This window comes from Lissotriton vulgaris, chromosome 10 (genome assembly GCF_964263255.1).
Source record: "Lissotriton vulgaris chromosome 10, aLisVul1.2, whole genome shotgun sequence".
NCBI classification, from domain to species: domain Eukaryota; kingdom Metazoa; phylum Chordata; class Amphibia; order Caudata; family Salamandridae; genus Lissotriton; species Lissotriton vulgaris.
In genome coordinates this window covers 698,098,093-698,120,917 of record NC_141698.1, presented here as the reverse complement: position 1 = coordinate 698,120,917, position 22,825 = coordinate 698,098,093, and positions in this window count along the sequence as shown.

Below are 22,825 nucleotides of genomic sequence, written 5' to 3'. Positions count from 1 at the left end.
GACATTGTACAGATCGGTTAGCATCTCAAAGACCACCTATGGAGCTGAAGTGTGGGGTTTTAGGGATGCACAACAGATACAAAGAAAGGAAGACAAATTCTTAAAAAAACTGTTAAAGCTTCCGTTGAGCATCCCAGCAGCGATAACACATGAAGAGTTGGGTACTCCATACATATCCGACCTGATCAGACTGAGACCAATATTGGCCTGGCTTAAAATTTGGTCAAACCCCAATGCGGAATTGTCCAGACAGATCATCCAGGATTGCCTGTGGAAAGATAGATGGCTCCAAATCCCCTGGCTAAAATACATCAAAGATACATTGGGGGATATTGGCCAGCAAAGGTTATTTTTGGACCCCTTAACTGTGGACATATATTGCAGACACTTTGTACAAAAGCAACTACTGGAAAAATATGATTGTAGAAGGAGGGAGCTTGACTCTATTAAACCCTCGGTAGTTGCTCATTCGCTTGTTTGCAATGAAGTGGGCATGGAACTGTATCTCTTTTTAATGTACAGTCAACACGAGAGGTTTTTAATGACTCGTTTTAGGCTCAATTTGTTGCACAACACTTTAGCTTATCCGTCTGGATTTACGCAAACAATTGAGCAGAAGGGTGCCTGGGGCTGCGACAAAAGGTCTCCGCAGGACACCCTTCATTTTGTATTACTGTGTCCTTTTTATAAAACACTGCATCAAAGATTCTTGGTGGACATTTTAAAGGACTCAAACATTACCCATGCCAAATCTGCCTTATTGTTTCTGCAAAGAGCTACTGAAATGCGTACTTTGTTTGCTGTCATGAGTTTTCTAAAAATTGTGTTTAAACTAGGAAACACAAGGGGCTGATAAAGTCGGATGAAATAGGATGAAACTAAAAGGTCATATGGGGCCCTTGGTAAGCGTGGGCGGAAAATCCGTTCCGCTCGCGGATTTTGCGGATTTTCGGGAAATCCGCAATCCGCGAGATTTGCGGATTTCCCGCAAAATCCGCAAATTCGCACGCAGCGGATTTTTTTGGCGGCGCGCGGCGTTGGTGATACAATTTTTGCGGCGCGCGGCGTTTATCATCGTTTGCCGAGTTGTTTTTTTCGATAGTTTGCGAGTGCTGCGCCATTTTGGATCTTGCTGTGTGATCCCGCGGGAATTGGCGAGCGCGATTACGTCATCGCGGCTTGCCAGCGATAGTTTGTCAACGCGAGTACGACGAGATAACGTCTCGCGGTACTTCGCAATTGCGAGATTTGAGATGCGGCGCGCGAAAATATAAATTTGCAATTCTGCACAAGAAATCCACCAGCAAGCAGCATAAACCTTCTAGAAATGATGATTTTTATGTGAATAACTCCTTAGTTTGACATTTGCCTGCACTTTTTTAGCGAGGAGTCCATTTTGGGGAGGGGGGCAGGGGGGTGGGAGGAAGGAAGTGCCCCATAGTCTTCAACTTCCTGTTCCTGTTCAGCAGGCTCCTCCCAGTGCTTTGTCCATCTCCTGGTCACTTTTCATTCGGATGTGGACCTGGAAGGATTACCTTTTGTGGATGCTGCTGGATCTTTGGATTTGAGGCCTTTTTTACTTTCTTTGGATCACTGTTGGATTAGAAATTTTACAAGTAAGTTTGTTTGGGGCATTACAGTTGCTGCAACTAAAATTTTGGGATTTTCGATTTTTGGGCTGTTTTGGGGCCTTTTCCCAGGGGTACTCAGTGGTGGGTGGACTGATTCTTTCTGTGGGTTGTCTTGAACTTAAACATCACGGAGGCCATAGATGAATTGGGATTGTGCTGATTTTTCTGTGTTTTTCGATTTTTTTTTTTTGTAAAATTTTGTGTTTTTCGATTTTTGACCTGTTGTTGGGGCCTTGACCAGGGGTATTTGAGTCTAGCATGGGCCTAGTCTTTCTGTGGGCTGTCTTGAATTTAAACATCATGGAGGCCATGGATGGAATGGGATTGTGCTGATTTTGCAGTGTTTTTCGATTTTTGGGGGTGTTCATGGGGAGGGACATGCCATGTGGCTGGTGGCCATTTTGAGTGCAGCTACAGGCACTGGCCATGTGCTGGCAGGCAAGTGGCCATTTTGAATGCAGGCTTTGTTGTTAGGCCTCCAACCATTTTGCCTACTTTTCAACCTTTATTTATGCCAGGGGTAGTGAGTCTTGCATGGGCCTAGTATTTCTGTGGGTTGTCTTGAATTTAAACATCATGGAGGCCATGGATTGAATGGGATTGTGATGATTTTGCAGTGTTTTTCGATTTTTGGGCCTGTACTTGTGGCCTTTTCACCAGGGGTATTTGAGTCTAGCATGGGCCTAGTCTTTCTGTGGGCTGTCTTGAATTTAAACATCATGGAGAGGCCACGGATGGAATGGGATTGTGCTGATTTTGCAGTGTTTTTCGATTTTTGGGCCTGTACTTGTGGCCTTTTCACCATGGGTATTTGAGTCTAGCATGGGCCTAGTCTTTCTGTGGGCTGTCTTGAATTTAAACATCATGGAGAGGCCATGGATGGAATGGGATTGTGCTGATTTTGCAGTGTTTTTCGATTTTTGGGCCTGTACTTGTGGCCTTTTCACCAGGGGTATTTGAGTCTAGCATGGGCCTAGTCTTTCTGTGGGCTGTCTTGAATTTAAACATCATGGAGGCCATGGATGGAATGGGATTGTGCTGATTTTGCAGTGTTTTTCGATTTTTGGGGGTGTTCATGGGGAGGGACATGCCATGTGGCTGGTGGCCATTTTGAGTGCAGCTACAGGCACTGGCCATGTGCTGGCAGGCAAGTGGCCATTTTGAATGCAGGCTTTGTTGTTAGGCCTCCAACCATTTTGCCTACTTTTCAACCTTTATTTATGCCAGGGGTAGTGAGTCTTGCATGGGCCTAGTATTTCTGTGGGTTGTCTTGAATTTAAACATCATGGAGGCCATGGATTGAATGGGATTGTGATGATTTTGCAGTGTTTTTCGATTTTTGGGCCTGTACTTGTGGCCTTTTCACCAGGGGTATTTGAGTCTAGCATGGGCCTAGTCTTTCTGTGGGCTGTCTTGAATTTAAACATCATGGAGAGGCCACGGATGGAATGGGATTGTGCTGATTTTGCAGTGTTTTTCGATTTTTGGGCCTGTACTTGTGGCCTTTTCACCAGGGGTATTTGAGTCTAGCATGGGCCTAGTCTTTCTGTGGGCTGTCTTGAATTTAAACATCATGGAGAGGCCATGGATGGAATGGGATTGTGCTGATTTTGCAGTGTTTTTCGATTTTTGGGCCTGTACTTGTGGCCTTTTCACCAGGGGTATTTGAGTCTAGCATGGGCCTAGTCTTTCTGTGGGCTGTCTTGAATTTAAACATCATGGAGGCCATGGATTGAATGGGATTGTGATGATTTTGCAGTGTTTTTCGATTTTTGGGCCTGTACTTGTGGCCTTTTCACCAGGGGTATTTGAGTCTAGCATGGGCCTAGTCTTTCTGTGGGCTGTCTTGAATTTAAACATCATGGAGAGGCCACGGATGGAATGGGATTGTGCTGATTTTGCAGTGTTTTTCGATTTTTGGGCCTGTACTTGTGGCCTTTTCACCAGGGGTATTTGAGTCTAGCATGGGCCTAGTCTTTCTGTGGGCTGTCTTGAATTTAAACATCATGGAGAGGCCATGGATGGAATGGGATTGTGCTGATTTTGCAGTGTTTTTCGATTTTTGGGCCTGTACTTGTGGCCTTTTCACCAGGGGTATTTGAGTCTAGCATGGGCCTAGTCTTTCTGTGGGCTGTCTTGAATTTAAACATCATGGAGGCCATGGATGGAATGGGATTGTGCTGATTTTGCAGTGTTTTTCGATTTTTGGGCCTGTACTTGTGGCCTTTTCACCAGGGGTATTTGAGTCTAGCATGGGCCTAGTCTTTCTGTGGGCTGTCTTGAATTTAAACATCATGGAGAGGCCATGGATGGAATGGGATTGTGCTGATTTTGCAGTGTTTTTCGATTTTTGGGCCTGTACTTGTGGCCTTTTCACCAGGGGTATTTGAGTCTAGCATGGGCCTAGTCTTTCTGTGGGCTGTCTTGAATTTAAACATCATGGAGGCCATGGATTGAATGGGATTGTGATGATTTTGCAGTGTTTTTCGATTTTTGGGCCTGTACTTGTGGCCTTTTCACCAGGGGTATTTGAGTCTAGCATGGGCCTAGTCTTTCTGTGGGCTGTCTTGAATTTAAACATCATGGAGAGGCCACGGATGGAATGGGATTGTGCTGATTTTGCAGTGTTTTTCGATTTTTGGGCCTGTACTTGTGGCCTTTTCACCAGGGGTATTTGAGTCTAGCATGGGCCTAGTCTTTCTGTGGGCTGTCTTGAATTTAAACATCATGGAGAGGCCATGGATGGAATGGGATTGTGCTGATTTTGCAGTGTTTTTCGATTTTTGGGCCTGTACTTGTGGCCTTTTCACCAGGGGTATTTGAGTCTAGCATGGGCCTAGTCTTTCTGTGGGCTGTCTTGAATTTAAACATCATGGAGGCCATGGATGGAATGGGATTGTGCTGATTTTGCAGTGTTTTTCGATTTTTGGGCCTGTACTTGTGGCCTTTTCACCAGGGGTATTTGAGTCTAGCATGGGCCTAGTCTTTCTGTGGGCTGTCTTGAATTTAAACATCATGGAGAGGCCATGGATGGAATGGGATTGTGCTGATTTTGCAGTGTTTTTCGATTTTTGGGCCTGTACTTGTGGCCTTTTCACCAGGGGTATTTGAGTCTAGCATGGGCCTAGTCTTTCTGTGGGCTGTCTTGAATTTAAACATCATGGAGGCCATGGATGGAATGGGATTGTGCTGATTTTGCAGTGTTTTTCGATTTTTGGGCCTGTACTTGTGGCCTTTTCACCAGGGGTATTTGAGTCTAGCATGGGCCTAGTCTTTCTGTGGGCTGTCTTGAATTTAAACATCATGGAGGCCATGGATGGAATGGGATTGTGATGATTTTGCAGTGTTTTTCGATTTTTGGGCCTGTACTTGTGGCCTTTTCACCAGGGGTATTTGAGTCTAGCATGGGCCTAGTCTTTCTGTGGGCTGTCTTGAATTTAAACATCATGGAGAGGCCACGGATGGAATGGGATTGTGCTGATTTTGCAGTGTTTTTCGATTTTTGGGCCTGTACTTGTGGCCTTTTCACCAGGGGTATTTGAGTCTAGCATGGGCCTAGTCTTTCTGTGGGCTGTCTTGAATTTAAACATCATGGAGGCCATGGATGGAATGGGATTGTGCTGATTTTGCAGTGTTTTTCGATTTTTGGGGGTGTTCATGGGGAGGGACATGCCATGTGGCTGGTGGCCATTTTGAGTGCAGCTACAGGCACTGGCCATGTGCTGGCAGGCAAGTGGCCATTTTGAATGCAGGCTTTGTTGTTAGGCCTCCAACCATTTTGCCTACTTTTCAACCTTTATTTATGCCAGGGGTAGTGAGTCTTGCATGGGCCTAGTCTTTCTGTGGGTTGTCTTGAATTTAAACATTATGGAGGGCATGGATGGATTGGGATTGTGCTGATTTTGCAGTGTTTTTCGATTTTTTTGTGCTCTATAACTGAACTGATGTTCCTCTGTCTTCCATTTTTTTTAGGTGCACAAGACTCAAGAGAACCACCAGTGCCAGGAAGAAGTCCTGCAGCGGTGTGTGTGTGCAGCATAACGTCACGCGACGTCACGTCTGGCCTCAGACAACTCTACAATTCGTGCAACTGCGGCCTGCTGTCTGACCTGCTCTGAAGAAGATGGCCCCAAAGAAAGTTCTCCGTAGCTCCTCTAGCAAGAAAGTTGCTAGTAAGGAGCAGAAGAAGCAAGTTACCAAGGAGGCTGGTGTGCCACCCGCCACTTTTTTTGGGAGCAAAAAAAAAAGTACGCCTGCAGCAGCAGGATCTGCTGGGGACCAACCTGAGAGCAGCACCCCTGCTCCATTGGGTTCAGTGCCTCCACCACCACGCCAACTTAAGTCAAAGCCCTTGAGTGCTTCAGAGGCAGTCAGTGTACTTCTCCAATCACCATCGACCAGTGATGTTGGCTCATCGCAAGAAAGTAGCAGCAATGTCCCTGAATCAACACAGGTTGTTGTAACTCATCTGACAAGTGTTGAACAACCACAGCCGCAACAACAACACCATGTGCAAGTACACGCCCAAGTACATGTGGAAGGAGAGGCAGCAAAAGGAGATGCGCAAGCAAAGGTGCATGGACGTTCACAAGTGCCCACAATAGTTGTTCCTCCCGAAGTAGGGGCACATTTGGAAATCGACAATGAAGCTGAGGTATCATTGGAAGCCACTCCTCCTGATGATCATTCATTGTCTTCCACATCCCTAGCAAGGAAAAGATCAAGGGGGGTGTCTACATCTTCTTCAAGCCCACCTCGTTCTGGTGCAAGTGATCTGTCTTGGGAACCACAACTGCGGTCTGACAGTGAGGCAGAGGCACACCATGATCTGACACCGTTACCTAAGCGTAAAAGGAAGGTCGTCCAAAAACTCAAACCTATGGAGTGTGATGAGGCTCAACAAGAAGTGACAGATACTGCTGGTGATGAAGCCTCTCACGATGACGACGAGCCAGTCATCACAAAGGTCACTGCAGCCCCACCGGGCATGCAGCAAAGAGACATTTTGACCCTATCCCGAGAAGCTGCTGAGCGTGATGACGATGTCGGCGAGGAGGCAATGGAAATGGAATCATTAGATTTGGAGTTAAGTAGTACACCAAAACCTACCGCTTCCATATTTCTTCGCAAGAAGGTACCCACCTCGTCCTCGACCTCAATTCGTGGTGGTGAAAGTGCAAAACGTACTGAAGTTCGGCAATCCACATCCTCCACTTCATCTGTCATTAGCAGCAGGACCACCACCACCAGTATCGCCGCCTCCTCCGGCCCCCGAAGACATTTCAAGTCTCCAGTTTGGGACTTCTTTAGTGTTTGCCCAAAAAAGGAAAACGTAGCCATTTGTAGCCTTTGTAAGCTTCGATTTAGTCGTGGTAAGCTTGGTTCTAACTATGGTACCGGAGGCCAGAGAGGTCATCTTGAGAGAAGGCACCCTGTCGAATGGTTTCCGCACCTAGAGGCGGTCAAGAAAGCCGGAATTGCACGTAATGAAAACGTTGATTTGTCATCTGCTGATGACGAGGTAGAAGACGATTCAAACACTTCACTTACACCCAGTTCCCATGTCAGCAGCACACCCCATGGGAGCCACACTAAGAGTGTGGGAGAGAGTGAGACATCAATGCGGAAAAGTTCATCAGCGAGCGTAACTGGGTCGAAGAGATCATCATCATCCCGTAAATCATTGGTCCAGGGCAACATTAAAAAGATGTTGTTTACAGAAGCGCAATATGAACGCAACCACCCAATGACCCGTCTGTATAACACTAAGCTGGCTAAAATGCTAGCTCTGGACCTTCTCCCTTTTTCTTTTGTAGAAGGGGTTGGTTTTCTAGAATTAGTGATAGCGCTCTGCCCTAAATGGAAGGTTCCTAGCCGGTTCTATTTTGCCCGAGTTGCGGTTCCAGCACTACATGAAGATGTTCTGAAGGTGATTGGGGCAGCTTTGCAGAAGAGTGCTGTTCACACTATACATCTGACAACAGACATGTGGACCAGTGGCGCAGGCGCTGATTACATGTGCATCACTGCACACTGGGTCTCTTTTTCAGGGGCTAAAGCAAAGCTAAACTCAGGTGTTGACACTAACATTGTTTTTAAAGGTGCTCGGAAACATGCAACACTAGCCATGTTTGGTTTGGAGAAACGTCACACAGCAGAAAACATTTTGGATGTCTTTAACACAAAGGTCCTTAACTGTCTGTCCCCACTAAAACGCAAGGTTGGTTATGTTTCCACAGACAATGGCTCCAATATAGTTAAGGCCATGAGGGACGGTTACTATTTCAGAGTGCCGTGTTTGGCGCACTGTATAAACCTGGTTGTCCAAAAATTCTTGGATAATAAACGCAGTGCAGCGTACAGTGTATTGGAGAACTGCCGAAAAATATGCAAGCATTTCAGGCATTCTTTTAAGGCCCGCAAGCAGCTGAGGAGCATGCTATATCAAAGTCAAATGCCAGTGAAAGCACTCATCCAGGAGGTGGTAACACGTTGGAACTCAACCTTCTACATGCTTGAGCGTCTGTATGAGCAGTATACGCAACTCGATCAATATTTCTTGAAAGAGGGTATAGAGGAGCGGAGGATGGGTGGGCCGCAATGGAACATAGTTGAAAGCCTAACACGCATGCTTCGTCCTTTTGAGGTCTTCACACGTGCAGTCAGCAAGGAGGACTCTAATTTGGGAAAAGCTATCCCATTGTTGTACATGCTGGAGGACCAACTGAAGGAGGTGTGTTCTGTGTTTCGAAAAGATGACAAAAAGAAAGACTCTTTGCTTCTGGCTGAGAAATTATTAGAGCTCCTACAAGGTGATGAACGTCTTCAAAAGATCCACTCAGAACAGCATTACATTTGTGCTACTATTCTGGATCCACGCTACAAAAAGGCGCTGGCAGGCAGAGCATTCTTTCCTTTTGCTGATGAAGATGTTACAAAGTACAAACGTTGGCTAGCCTTGTCAGCCAAGAAGTTTGAAACAGAACGGCTGGAAATTGAAGGAAATGGCAGTACATCAGCAGGCCATCCCCAGTCAAAACAATCCACTTCTGCACCTGTGGCTGTGGCACAAGTGACCTCTCAGCCGTTAAAGACACCGGCAACCGCATCATCTGCACGAAAGACAGCAGAAACATTGGAGGCTGAAGAGGATTGGCTAGCTCTGCGTGGGTTTGGTTCTCAAAAGGTCAGAGGCACAGCAAGAGCTACGCAAAGTGGAGGAACCTTGGAGGAGGACCTTGAGTCGATGGTGAAGGACTATCTGAATGACTCCACAGAGGTCTATGTTAATTCTGACCCATTGGCGTATTGGCATGGGAAAAAAGAATTGTGGCCACAGCTCACCAACCTGGCTTTAAACTACTTGTCTTGCCCACTCGCAAGTGTGTCTTCTGAACGGGTTTTCAGTGCGGCTGGTGGGATTGTAACTCCCAAACGGAGCCGCCTCTCGCCCAAAAATGTGGAGAGGTTAACAATGATCAAGATGAATCAGCACCTCATACCACCAGATATAAGAGTACGAGAGAGCGTGCCGGATGAAGAGGAGGTGGCCAGCACCATAGATGAGGGAATTTCTACTCTGTCAAGTGGCACTGACCTCACCCGGGCTGAATTCGCAGAGTATGATGACGAAGCCTTATTCTTATTCCTGGACCGTGATTCCGACTTCGAGCCCTGAAAATGAGACAACGAATCAATAACTTTCTTTTTCATCCTTCACTTTTATTCCTGTGTGTCTGTCTTTCTTTGTTGTGCACAGTTAATATAATTCAAACTTTAATCAGATAATCACAAAGACAAGCCCATCAGCAGAACTGTCTTCACTTGTTTGCTAATTTATTTGAAGGTGCCGCAGTCTGCATTCCTCAGGTTCACAAGTTCAGAAGAACATGCTCCTCTATCCTCCTCCTCCAGACTCCTATTTCCATCAAAGCAGAGGGCTGGTTTACGCCCAATGAAGAAAGACTCAGCACTTGTGGGGGTGTTGTTCTACCTCTTTGCAGGTGAGTTGACGGGTCTGGGGCCATTGCTGGGAAGCACTAAAAGTGGTTTGTGCCAAATCCGAGGCGGAAATTTTTTTGTGTTTTTGATGACTTGCTTGCCTTTGAGGTGCTCTTAGGGGGGGTTCCGTCTGTTTGTGGGTGAGTTTCGTGGTCTGAGAGCATTGCTGGGACACTCTAATCTTGATTGCATTTGCTTTTCAGGAAATCCGTCGTGCCAACCCCGACTTATGGCCTAGCTACGCAGCGCGTTTGGACCGAAGGCCCAGAAATATTGCAAGTATGAGATTTTGCTTTTGTCCTGTTTGGGGGTGTTATGCTTCTTGGCGGGTGGGTTGCCGGGTCTTGGGGCATTCCTGGGAAGGTCTAATACCGGGTAGAAGTGGTTGGGACAAAATCCAGGCCGATTTTTTTTGGGCTATTTCAGACATTTTGCTCTATGTAGCGTTTTCGGGGGCCTGTTTGGGGGGCTTCCTGGTGTTTGCGGGTGAGTTTCGTGGTCTGGGAGCACTGCTGGGACACTCTAATCTTGATTGCATTTGCTTTTCAGGAAATCCGTCGTGCCAACCCCGACTTATGGCCTAGCTACGCAGCGCGTTTGGACCGAAGGCCCAGAAATATTGCAAGTATGAGAGTTTGCTTTTGGCCTGTTTGGGGGTGTTATACTTCTTGGCGGGTGGGTTGCCGGGTCTTGGGGCATTCCTGGGAAGGTCTAATACCGGGTAGAAGTGGTTGGGACTAAATCCAGGCCGATTTTTTTTTGGGCTATTTCTGACATTTTGCTCTATGTAGCGTTTTCGGGGGCCTGTTTGGGGGGCTTCCTGGTGTTTCTGGGTGAGTTTCGTGGTCTGGGAGCACTGCTGGCTATATCTACTTTACTTTGCAAGAGGTTTGAAGCAAATCCATGGTGGCAGAGGGGACTTAGGGCCTAGCTGCAGAGCGCGAGCGGAGTGATTTGGGAAATTTGTGAAAAATTGACTAAGTCCCCATTTTTGTACTTTTGCTCTTTGGCTGTTTGGGGGTCTTCTACTCGTTTTCTCCTGGGTTGACGGCTCTGGGGCCATTGCTGGGAAGCTCTAATACCGGATAAAAGTGTTTTGGACCAAATCCCAGGCGGAAAATTTTTTGTGTTTTTGATGACTTGCTTGCCTTTGAGGTGCTCTTAGGGGGGGTTCCGTCTGTTTGTGGGTGAGTTTCGTGGTCTGGGAGCATTGCTGGGACACTCTAATCTTGATTGCATTTGCTTTTCAGGAAATCCGTCGTGCCAACCCCGACTTATGGCCCAGCTACGCAGCGCGTTTGGACCGAAGGCCCAGAAATATTGCAAGTATGAGAGTTTGCTTTTGGCCTGTTTGGGGGTGTTATGCTTCTTGGCGGGTGGGTTGCCGGGTCTTGGGGCATTCCTGGGAAGGTCTAATACCGGGTAGAAGTGGTTGGGACAAAATCCAGGCCGATTTTTTTTGGGCTATTTCAGACATTTTGCTCTATGTAGCGTTTTCGGGGGCCTGTTTGGGGGGCTTCCTGGTGTTTGCGGGTGAGTTTCGTGGTCTGGGAGCACTGCTGGGACACTCTAATCTTGATTGCATTTGCTTTTCAGGAAATCCGTCGTGCCAACCCCGACTTATGGCCTAGCTACGCAGCGCGTTTGGATCGAAGGCCCAGAAATATTGCAAGTATGAGAGTTTGCTTTTGTCCTGTTTGGGGGTGTTATGCTTCTTGGCGGGTGGGTTGCCGGGTCTTGGGGCATTCCTGGGAAGGTCTAATACCGGGTAGAAGTGGTTGGGACAAAATCCGCGCGGAAAAGCCTTTAGTTTTGGCACTTTTTGTAACTTAGGGTTCGTTAGGGTTAGCCCTAGCAGCAGGATTGCATGTGTATCGGGGTGTTCTAGATTTTTCAAACTGAGTTCTGGGGTCTTAGAGCACTCGTGAGCATGTGTAATTTTGGTTGCAAGTCATTTGAAGAAAATCCATGGTGGGAAAGGGGGGATTTGGCATAGTTAAAGAAAGCCTTTGCCACTATTCTTAACTTAGGGTTCGTTAGGGTTAGCAGTATTTCTATTGCATGTGTTTGAGTGGGGGGGATTTCGAGTCTTGGAGCGATGCTGGCTATGGCTACTTTTGCTTGGTTGCTTGCAAGTGGTTTGAATACAATCCACGGGGGGTAATGGGTAATTAGGGTACTTCGGCCTACTTTTACTTTCAAAGTAAGTTTTGTCTCCAGTTTTCTGCTAGGCCTCGTTTTTTGGGTGGGAGCACTGCTAGGAAGATCTATTTTTGTTCTAAAACACAGTTTACAGTACACCTAGCTTGAGGGGCAAGATCCGCTACATTAATTTGCCCATACTTATTTATCCTTCAAAAGGTGACTCAGAGTACGCACTTTCAAAAACATTGTACTGTCTGTCTACTAGGAAAAACAAATTGTGACTTTTTGCACTCCACAGCCTACATACCTTATATTTATTTATCAGTGGTGTTGTAATATTATATCACTTCCTGTTTTTCGTTGAATAATTACAGGCCGGGTTTCAGTCTCTGCAATGGGGAAAAAAGGATGGAGTCAGGCTTCACAGTAGCGAGCCACAATTCAGCATCAGGCAGGCAGTGGACAGGGTGTCTTCTGGTGACCAACATCGGTGGACGAAGCGTCGGCTGCAATGGAGGAGTGCCGCTAATAGGAGGATTTTTTTTCTGCGGGCAACTTACTTACCACTTCCAACAGGACCACTACAACCACATAGATACAGTATCCCTTGCCTTTTTCTCTGACTGTGACTGCATTTCTTTGCTCTCTCTCGGCTTCTACATTGATCCCTTAACACATCACTTAGTCCACTCCACTATCTGCACCACACATAGTCATTTGTAAGTGCTCCTACGTAATTCGCAAGTCGCAGCACGCCCCAGGCCGTAGAGGACTGGGATGGCCCCAATGATGAAGCATGTCACCAAGGGGCAACCCTGGTGAGTGAGGGGACACCTAGAAAAAAAGCAATTTCTCCTTTTCTATCTACTATACCTTCTGTCAGGTTACGCAGCCCCTAAGCGCCTACCGTACTATGAAACTACATTTCCCATGAGTAGGCGGGAGACTTGCAGACTATTTAGTGAGACTATATGAGAGTACCCTTGTATGTTAGGACATCACTTCACTGATGCCTGTCTTGTCTTCTCTTACAGGTATCCTTTCCCTGCTGACCCTACCTTTACCCATCCCACATTTTTTATTTTAGTTTGTTATTTTTCTCCCTCGCCTAATGCCTCGAACACCCTGTGTTTACACTTCTGGGTGTTGGTGACATTTGGAGGTGGAACCATATTTGCATCGACTGGATCACGGGGAGTAAACGTGACACCTTCCAGACCAACCCCATTGAGTGTTGTTGTGAATGGATTTATAGTGACCAGCAAGGCTCTCGGGTATCTGGCTACAGAGACCTTATGTTGAATATAGTTATCAATAATTCCACACAGGCCCTGTACTGTCGCATTCTTTCTTTCCACAGTTGTCGATGATATATTCTTACTCTGCTTGACAAAGAACCATTGCTAATGTGAAAGAACTTCAACCGAATTAGTAGTTATACTTTACCATTTGTTAGGCTACAATGTGGCACTGCTCTACTGTACTTCTGTCACCTGCTATATTCTCAGTTGTACCGTTGAATTGCTCAGGAGGACAAACCAGATTTCATTTTCTTTTTTTTCATAGGCATGCAACTGCCACTGTGTCACACCACTAGTACCACCGCTATGAGGAAATTTTATCCGACCAAGATTGCCAACGTTATTCGGTGTTTCCCGTGGAGCCAGCCCTGGGCCTAGCCCTACTTTCAAACACAAATTACAGGTAAGATAAGCGTTTGGTGGTTTGGGGGTATAATGGAGTATTAGTACGAGAGATGAGAGACTGAAGGTAGTACTACTAAAGTCCTAGGACTCTTGGATTCACTTCACTTAGTCTGTGAGAGGCACTTAGTGTTGAAAACATTTGGGCATTTACACTTAAAGGAAGAAAATGGAACTAAACTTTCAGGAAAACAGTCAACGTTAAACCCCCACCCACCAGGCAAGCAGTAAAAAACAGGTATGCTCAGATAAAGTTTGAAAAAGTATATTTATATCCCTAACAAAATAATCTCCCGCAAGACCCTCCCTAACCCCAACGATTGTCCTTCAAAAGTCCCCAAAAACCCAACTCCCAATTCCCACCCCCCAAAAGTCTCTAAAAAAGGGGCAAGGGACACTATGGGTGGATGCTGTTAACTTTTTGGGCCAGGGCATCATGCTCCTCGCGGAGCAAGGCGAGCTCCTGCTGAAGGCGGGACACCATCAGGGTAGTGCGGCGCAGGCGTGCCTTCACTGCCTTGCAGGTGCAAGGCCTGTGAGAAGCAGCTGTTGGCCTTGCTGCTCGGCGGTGGCGTTTGCCTTTGGCAGCCCGGCTCAGTCTCGGTGGACCACTGTGCTGGGTGGCAGCCGGTGAGGCCACGGAGGCCGATGCAGACGACGTTGTTGTTGTCGACCGCACACTTTCCTCGTCCTCCAGGGCCACCAGCCGCCGATATTCCGCAACAGTGGCCTCGATTCTCCGTTGCCGGGCCGCTCTAGCCAGCTCCTTCCTCCTTGTTCGTTTGGAAGGAGAACCTATATGAAGAAAGAAAGACATAGTCTGTAACCAATGCTCTTTAAGATTAACTCAATCATTCAGCAGAAATGTGTGCTGCAGTACAACTAGCAACTTGCAAGCGCATTACATAACTATTGAGGCCAGTATCTATCTAACCTCACACTTCTTCATCCTTGCTCTAACATTAGTGGGAGTTTAAGGAACAAATTCTATGAGCACTGTGGACTTCCATTGGAGTCGACTATGAAAGTACACCAGTCTTATTCTTCTTCTTGTCTCTTGTTTTGGAAAATTGGTACGTTATTTTCTGCAAGCCGGCATAATGCCAGCGCGGTAAACTTGCACCCGAGAAAAAGAGACGCACGCCATGAGGAGTGACCTAGACTTGCGTTGCCGTTGCGTTACTGTACCCGTCCAGTACATGCAGGTGGTGAATCTCTTACTTTTCTATTACGGGTGGCACTGAGAATACTCTGTTACAACTCAAGGGCTACTGCTTAATTAATTTAACTTTCACCCTACAGTGGAAATGAGTACTAGAAATGGAAAATTGAAGAAGATAAATAATCTGATTATCTATCACTTCACATGGGATGTTTTTGCTTATATATGGGATGACTTTAGGTGCTTTGCTTTTTATTGAGTGACAGGCAGTGATACATCCACACATGAATGACTGAGTACTACTAAACTTATTAAGAGAGGTAGGGAGTGGCCACCATAATAACCGGATCTATGCAGTGCTTGCAATACAAACTACTGCTACTACTTATGGTAGTATTTGGACAAAATTAAAAGTTCTTTTCCTTGCCTTTCCTACACTGGAACGGACGTGCGGGTGCAGTGTTACATGCTCTTCAAAGTTACACTTAGTTCATCCACTGACCATCTACTCTCTCTAGATCATGGGTACTCACAAACTTTCTCTCAGGGGCTACATTTACAGTGTAGTTTGGGGCCGAGGGCCGCACTGGTGGGGGCGGAGTCAGAGGGGGCGGGGCTAAAGCAAAACGATAACTTGTGACCATGAGGTTGCACACAGGTCCCTGCAGCAGATGCCCTCATCCACTGAGCCACCAGACCCAGCATTTACATACATCTCTCTCCCTCCTGCTGTCCCTCCTGCCCTCCCTCCATCTCTCTCTCCCTCCTGCCCTCCCTCTCCCTCTGTCATCTCACTGTGTGTGTGTCTATCGGTGTCAGCCTTCAGCCCGGGTTGAGACCGCTTCCTCAACGCGCACACACAGACAACAACACCAAAGTACTTAACAGGTCTTTAAAAGACCATTAACATATTATTGAGGCTTTGTTTGTTTTAGCGCCCCTGCTTCTCCACCCTGACAATCACTGCTTGCCCGGCCCCACAGAGCAGAGGCTTTGTTCTATTTCACCTCTTTGTGGCCTTGCATCTCCACTCTGCTCTGTGGGGGCCGGGGGAGCAGTGATTGTCAGAGTGGAGATGCAGGGGCGCTAACAGGTGAAATACAAAAAAGCCTCTGCTCTGTGGGGGCCGGGGGAGCAGTGATTGTCTGCAAGGTCTGCGCACCGCCAAGGAAGGCTTGCCGGGCCACCACCGGCCCGCGGGCCGTACTATGAGTACCCCTGCTCTAGATACACATATGCTATCTAAGAGTCAGATAGTAGCATGATCCAGGTATATGGACACATACAGTTTCTGTGTCACCCACCCAGGCTGTTGTCCTTCCACCCATCATTGCTTCATCATTCACCCAGCCATGCATCTCATATTCTTGCCTTCCCAGCTAGTCTTCAATCTCAATAAGTAAGGAATATATAAGAGCTTACCTCTGGCGGCCACCACCGTCTCAACTCTCACAGCCGCCGCCGCCGCCTCCTCCCCTGATGAATTGCCCTCCGCCTCCGTGTCGAGCACCACCACCACACTGGCCCCGCCACCAGATGTTCCACCTACAAAGTACATTTAAGAATCTTAGAATAAAGCACTCACTAGTCACTAGTATTTGGTCTAGGAATGAAGACATGTGAAAACAATGTAATTTGTGACTGTCTACGTTAAAGTTAAAAAAAATGTCCCTTTTTCCAGGGAAGGTTGTCTTGCTGCACTTTTTGGCACAACTGATGAAGGCTGATTTTTTAACACGCACCATTTTTCTCCACACAGACAGAAGATGAACTCCTAACAACAAGATCAAGTTGAAACCAGGTGAGAGCTCGGCTCGACCACAAGAAATGTCTTCAATTAATCGTCAGCACTAACCACTTTTCCATTATCAGTTAAACGTTTAGTTTTATTATGACTTCATTTTAATAAATGTGTTTACTTTTAATAAAGCTTTTAAATTTAAATACAATCTGTGTTTTTTGGTCCTCCAGACTAGAGTGACTGAGCGAAAGGTTTTGCAATTTTTGCAAGCATGAGTCCAGATAGAACACTTCAAAAGACATTATGGACAATCCCAGAGGACTGCACTAAGTTGATAGAGCTATTGCTGACTAGAATCATGGGAGTTTCGCCAACCGTGCAATCTTAGTTAGCTACACAGACAGACTAATAAGAATAATCTAGTAATACCACAGGGAGTCATAGTAGAGGCAGGATAAGAATTTAGATACAGTCTACAAGAAGAGCAAAGACAATGTTGAAAAAAGTCAAATGAGGAACGCTAGGAAAAATAGGTACTAGTCTAAAATGAAAACTTACTGGGGCCAGCAGAGGAGCCCTCGCCTGCCCGATCCTGGCCCTGTTGATGAACAGCATCCGCCGCCTGCTGCTCCTGTGTCCTCCTCTCGCCCCTGGGGGGAGCTGACGTACAACATGAAAGAAAGAACAGAAAACATGGATGATTGTTGCTTGTCAATGTCAACCAAATCAAACATTTCAAAAGAACAATAACAAAATATTTCCGCGAAATTATATTGATTATGGTTACTTTTCATTTATTTGCGGACCTGTGACTTCGAAAGTCACGTAACTCACTAAACAAAGTACTGAAACGTTCACCTAGGACTGGCAGGCAGCAGTCCGCAGGCAAGACGCAAAGTGACAGACAAACTCCATTGTGATTTCAGTCAGATCAGTGACAACACTAACAGTTGCCTGCTACATTACCAGTCATTTAAATAGTCAAACTATCAATCCACCGCCACTATTTTTCTTATTGTCAGGGTTACAAAGGAAGGGGCAGATTTAAGCCCTTGCGGCTCTTTTGCGCCGTTCTTGCGTGACTTTTGTGACGCAGCAGCTAAACAAAAAAGGGCGCCATGGTGCGGCGTATAATATTATAACAACGTGACGCATTTGGGAGATGCATCCCGTTATAAAGCCCTGCGCCATCAGGGGGCGTTCCGGCGCAAGGGAGGGCATTCCTGCGCTGGAACACATCCTAATAGTGGCTGAGGGAAATCTACAAAATATCAATCAGTCACCTTTAGGACAATGATGCGTCACACAAACCCTGCACCTGCTTGAAGCAGACGTACGGCTTGACCCAGCATTGGGGAGATAGGGTACCCCAGAGCATTGATGGAGCTGCGCCATCGTTGCGACGCAACTCCAGCAGTAAAGCTTCGGTGACGTTTTGGGCCCATGGGGCGCCGCATTGCAAATACGGCGCACCATGTTTGGTGGTGGTAGCGGGCCGCACAATTAATGGTGCATCCCTGCTACTTTGCAGGGATGCGACGGTAATTGCAATTCTGCCCCTTAGGGGCATACTTACTTACGCGTTCTGGCGCATCTCCAGAGATGCGCCAGATCAAATGCGTCACGCAAAACTACCCTTGCGACACGGCAGATGTGCCTCATTTACAATGCGGCGCGCCCTGGCGCAAGGGTAGGCACTTGCGTGACGCATCTCGTCACGTAAGAGCGGCGCATCGCTGGAGTCACGTCGCCAACGCAATGCAACTCCAGTAATGCTCAGGGCCACCCAATACTTTACATGCTGTGTCAGTCCTTTCGCCTGCTTCGAGCAGACATAAGGAATTGAATTGACGTAGCAGCGTCGCAGAAGTGCCTGCGTTAAATCTTGTAGATTTCACGCAGGCAATTTTGCGAGGCGCACAGCCGCTGGACCGCCCACCCTGCGTACTAGGAACGCACCCATTGTGGTGCAGGCCCATGGCTTTATAACGTGACGCATCTCCCTAGATGCGTCATGCTGTAAATGACTTGCAGGGATGCGGCACGTTTACGCCGCTGTTGCGTCACGCAAGGCAACGTAAACGTGGCGCAAGGGGCTTGTAAATGTAATCTGCCCCCTAGTGTCTAGCATTACGCAGTTCTGTTAAGTACACTCATACATAATAGTTACTCAGGCCAATGAGACCACGAAATAGAAAACAAATAAGCATAGTAGCAACCCCACTGAGAAGGAGAGCAGTGCACCTGAAATGCACAGAAGATTTTGAAATATAATTTAACTACAATGTAATCGTCATCAGCGGCATTATTGGCTTGCTCCATGTAAAAAACAAATATTTGCAATACAACAACACAGAGCAGGAGAAAACATCATAGTAGTGAGTGATTAAATGCCAATGGCTACTACTACTCACCAAGCCCGGGGATCTCCAAGCCGAGCTGGTCCAGCAGGTCGCGCTCGCGGTCCAGGAGGTCCGTCCAGCGATGGGTGACCTGGCTGTAGGTGCGCTGGACCCCGTAGAGGTGGGATATGGCCCAGCACACCTTCTCCCACCGCTTCCGGCGCTCCCGCATGTTGTAGCCGCCGGCCGCGATCCTGCCGCCTCCCGCGATGGTCCTGGGCAGGCGGCGCTGGACGAAGTAGACCAGCGCGCCCACTTCCTCCGGGCTGAATATCTCCCGGCGCGTCACCTGCTCCCCCCTCGATCTCACGCCTGCTGTCCTGCCACTGGGTCCAGCACTACTCCCCGCCGCCGCTGCGGCCCTCAAGTGCCTGGGCAGCTTCACGGCGCCTGGCTTGACCATGGTCTGGGCAGGTAAGGTAGGAAGAAGTAGAAAATTAAGAAAGAATAGGATAGGGAAGAAGAAAAGAAAAGAGTTTACAAAAGTAGTTTAAAAGTAAAGAAAAATAGCAGAAAAGACAAAAATATACAGCTAGGAAAAGAGAGGGATAGATAAGAAGCAAAATCGTAAAAAAAAAACTGAAAACAAGCAAAGGATGGGAAAGATATCAAGAGGATTAAACACCATGCCCAGACACAGGAAATGAATGAAAAACAAGATGGCCGGCGCCCGTTTCCGAGCGCGAAAGTCAGTTCGCGCGAGATTTTCCTCGCGATCTCGTGCGAACCTCTAGATTTCCCGCGCGATCTCGTGCGAACCTCTACTCGCAATGCGCTTACTGCGCGAGATTATACATAGCGGGCGGAAACGGAAATACGTCACGCAAACAAAATGGCCGCGCCCGTACTCGACCTTGGGGTAAATTCGCGTGTTGCGCTGCAAGCGGCTCGCGAATACTGCAAAAAAACTCGCGAAACAACAAGCCGCAAAAAAATAAAATGCTCATTCGCACGAATTGGCGGCTTCCGCGGTCGGTTTCGCACGACGCCGCGCCCCGCGAATAGCGCGAAAAAAACCGCAAAACGATTTCAGCAAAAGCAAAAGCAATGAGCAGGTGCAAAAGGTCAACCTCATGATTTGTAACGATTCTTTGTATTGCTTCCTGAGGGGGCCCTCCAGAATTCGGTTGCCTGCTTGCAACTATTGTGTGACCCTGCTCTGACCTTAACTGTATGCCACAAAGGTCCTGATTTACAGCTAAAGGAGCAGACAAGCAGGTGCCAGGCTGGAACTTTAAATTCTTTCAGTGACACATTAATTAGCCCCTAATTCATTATTGTCAGTTGGGGCAGGGCAGGTGTTGTAACTAATTTTGCAACAATGAAAGCACTTAGCAAGTGCAAAAGATCACTAATCAGGGCGCACTAAGGAAGCAGGTGCCAGCTAAAAAAATATTCTGTGACACATTAATCAGCCCCAAATTAATTCAGGTCACTTGAGGCAGGGAAGGTGTGCTTTGCTTTGCCGAAAATAATGTACACTGGACAACCAGAGGGTGTGGTGATGAAACAGAGGGTGGCATGGGTGGGCCAGAGGGTGGCATGAGTAGTCAGAGAGTGGCAGTGGTGACAGAGAGTGGCAGTGATGAAGAAGAGTGTCCCAAACAGGCTGGACATGTAGAAACAACAAGTTCGCAAAACTTGCGACCCGACAGGTAAGTTCGCAAATTGCGAAATTGTAAAAACCCTCGCGAACTGGCAGAAACACGGGCGAACACAAAAAAAAAAAAAAATCCGCAAATTCGCGGGAATTCGCGGATTTTGCGGATTGCGAATCCGCAAATCCGCAAAATTCGCGAACGCGAGATCCGCAAAATTCGCCCATGCTTAGCCCTTGGTCATACCTGCACTCTGTTCATACTATCTACAAAAACCCTTTTTTTCACCTGTCTCTTTTTTTTTTAAATTATGATGTTCAGTATGTTTTTATGTGATCATGTATTACTATGTATTTTTATGATGGTTTTTAACCTTCGAAATAAATAAAGAACTGAACTGAACTGAAGTTGCCACTAGGAAAAAAATACCACATTTGCTACTTCACAAGATATTAAATGCAGTATGTTTGTATGTTACATCGTTAAGTGTTTTTAACTATTTTTTTATGTTGGCGTTTTTGCAGTGCCAAGAGACTACCAGGAACACTTGCAATAGCTGGGTGCTTAGTCACTCACTGTAAAAAATGATGGGTTTCACAGAAACAAGTGCTTTACCAGGAGTAACAGTAATGACTCAAGAGATTAGAAACCTCTAGAATGTACGATTACATCATGTTCAAAAGTGTTGGATGAGTATATATTCCACCTAGATAATTAGTTACACACTGTTTGGAACGTGATTGCTAATCCCCTGAGTTTTGCTGAAACAAGTACAACAATTGCAATTCCACAACATTTTCCACCAGTTAATATCTGCTAGACCTCTTTCCTAAAATTGCTATTAAACACGTCCTGTGTTCCCACAAAAAGTAAGGGATTGCTAGCCCAGATATTTGGGGTGCCTTTCATTATTGAAAATATTTTTTTTTAACTGCAAAGTGGCTCTCCGGTGTGTTTGTCTGTATTTCATTGACCTCAATGCATTGCTAGGTGAACTTGGGAGAAATACAAAATCATAAAACACATTACCAAATTAAGGCGCAGATGTACAATAACTAGCGCATCACGGCTCCGCCACCATGGATGCGCTGCATTTACAATGCGACGCACCATGGGGCAAAAATAAACAAATGCGTAACGCATCTGCTGCCGTAAATGCGGCGCATTGCTGGAGATGCGCACAAGTGCGTAGCCATTCACTCACCCATATAGCTAATAATACAAGTCACTCACTCATACAGCCACTCACACAGCCATATACTCAGCCATACAGCTACTCATACTCCCACTTAGTCACCTACACAGTCACTCACATACCCACTCACTCACCCATGCAGCCTCTCAACACAGCCACTCACTCACCTATATGAGCACACACACACTCACTCACACACTCATTCAATCACTTACATGCCTATTCATACATCCATACAAGCACTCACACATCCACTCACTCACCCATACAGCCACTTGTATAGCCAGTCACTCACTCATACAGTCACTTACACACCTAGTCACTCACTCACACAGCCATTCAGACACCCACTCACTCACCCATACAGTCATTACATATCCAGTTACCCACCAATAGACCCAATCACACCACTCACACACAATCTCCCTCACACACACAGCTACTCACATACCCACTTATACACCCATACAGCAACTCAAACAGCCATACACACAAGGATACTATTAATATTGTCACACAGCCCCTCATATAATATATGTTAAAATTAGTAAGTGCACCTAGTATACTAATTTAACTTTTGTAGTAGGTTAGTATATACGTTTGACACCCATTATCTCTTAAAAACACTTACACTCACTTGATGATGTCACCAGTGATGTAATTTGAGATGTCTTCGGTGAAGTGTTTTCCCAGAGTGTGAGTGTTAAATATATATATTAACCTACTACAAAAATAACATTAATATACTAGATGCACTATTAATGATTGATTCCTTTTTTTAACACAGATTATGTGAGTGGCTGTGTGACTGTGTATCCGTGTGTGAGTAGGTGTGTGAGTGCCTGCATAGGTGTGTGAGTGGTTGTATGAATGTATATGTGGGTGTGTGGGTAGCTGTGTGTGTGACTTAGTGGCTGTTTGAATGGCTGTATTGATGTGAGAGTGATTGTGTGTGTGACTGTATGGGTGAGTGAGTGGGTTTTGAGTCACTGTATGGGTGTGTGAGTGGGTGTCTGAATTGCTTTATGAGTGAGTAACTGGGTGTGTAAGTGGCTGTATGGGTGAGTGAGTGGCTGTTTGAGTGGATGTTTGTTTAAGGAAGTTGGTGTGTGAGTGTCTATATTGGAGAGAAATGGTCTATGTAAATGGCTATATATGGGTGAGTGAGCGGGTGTGTGAGTGGTTGTATGGATGTGTGAATTGGTATTTAAGTGTTTGTGTAGTGAGTGACTGAGTGTGTTGTGTAA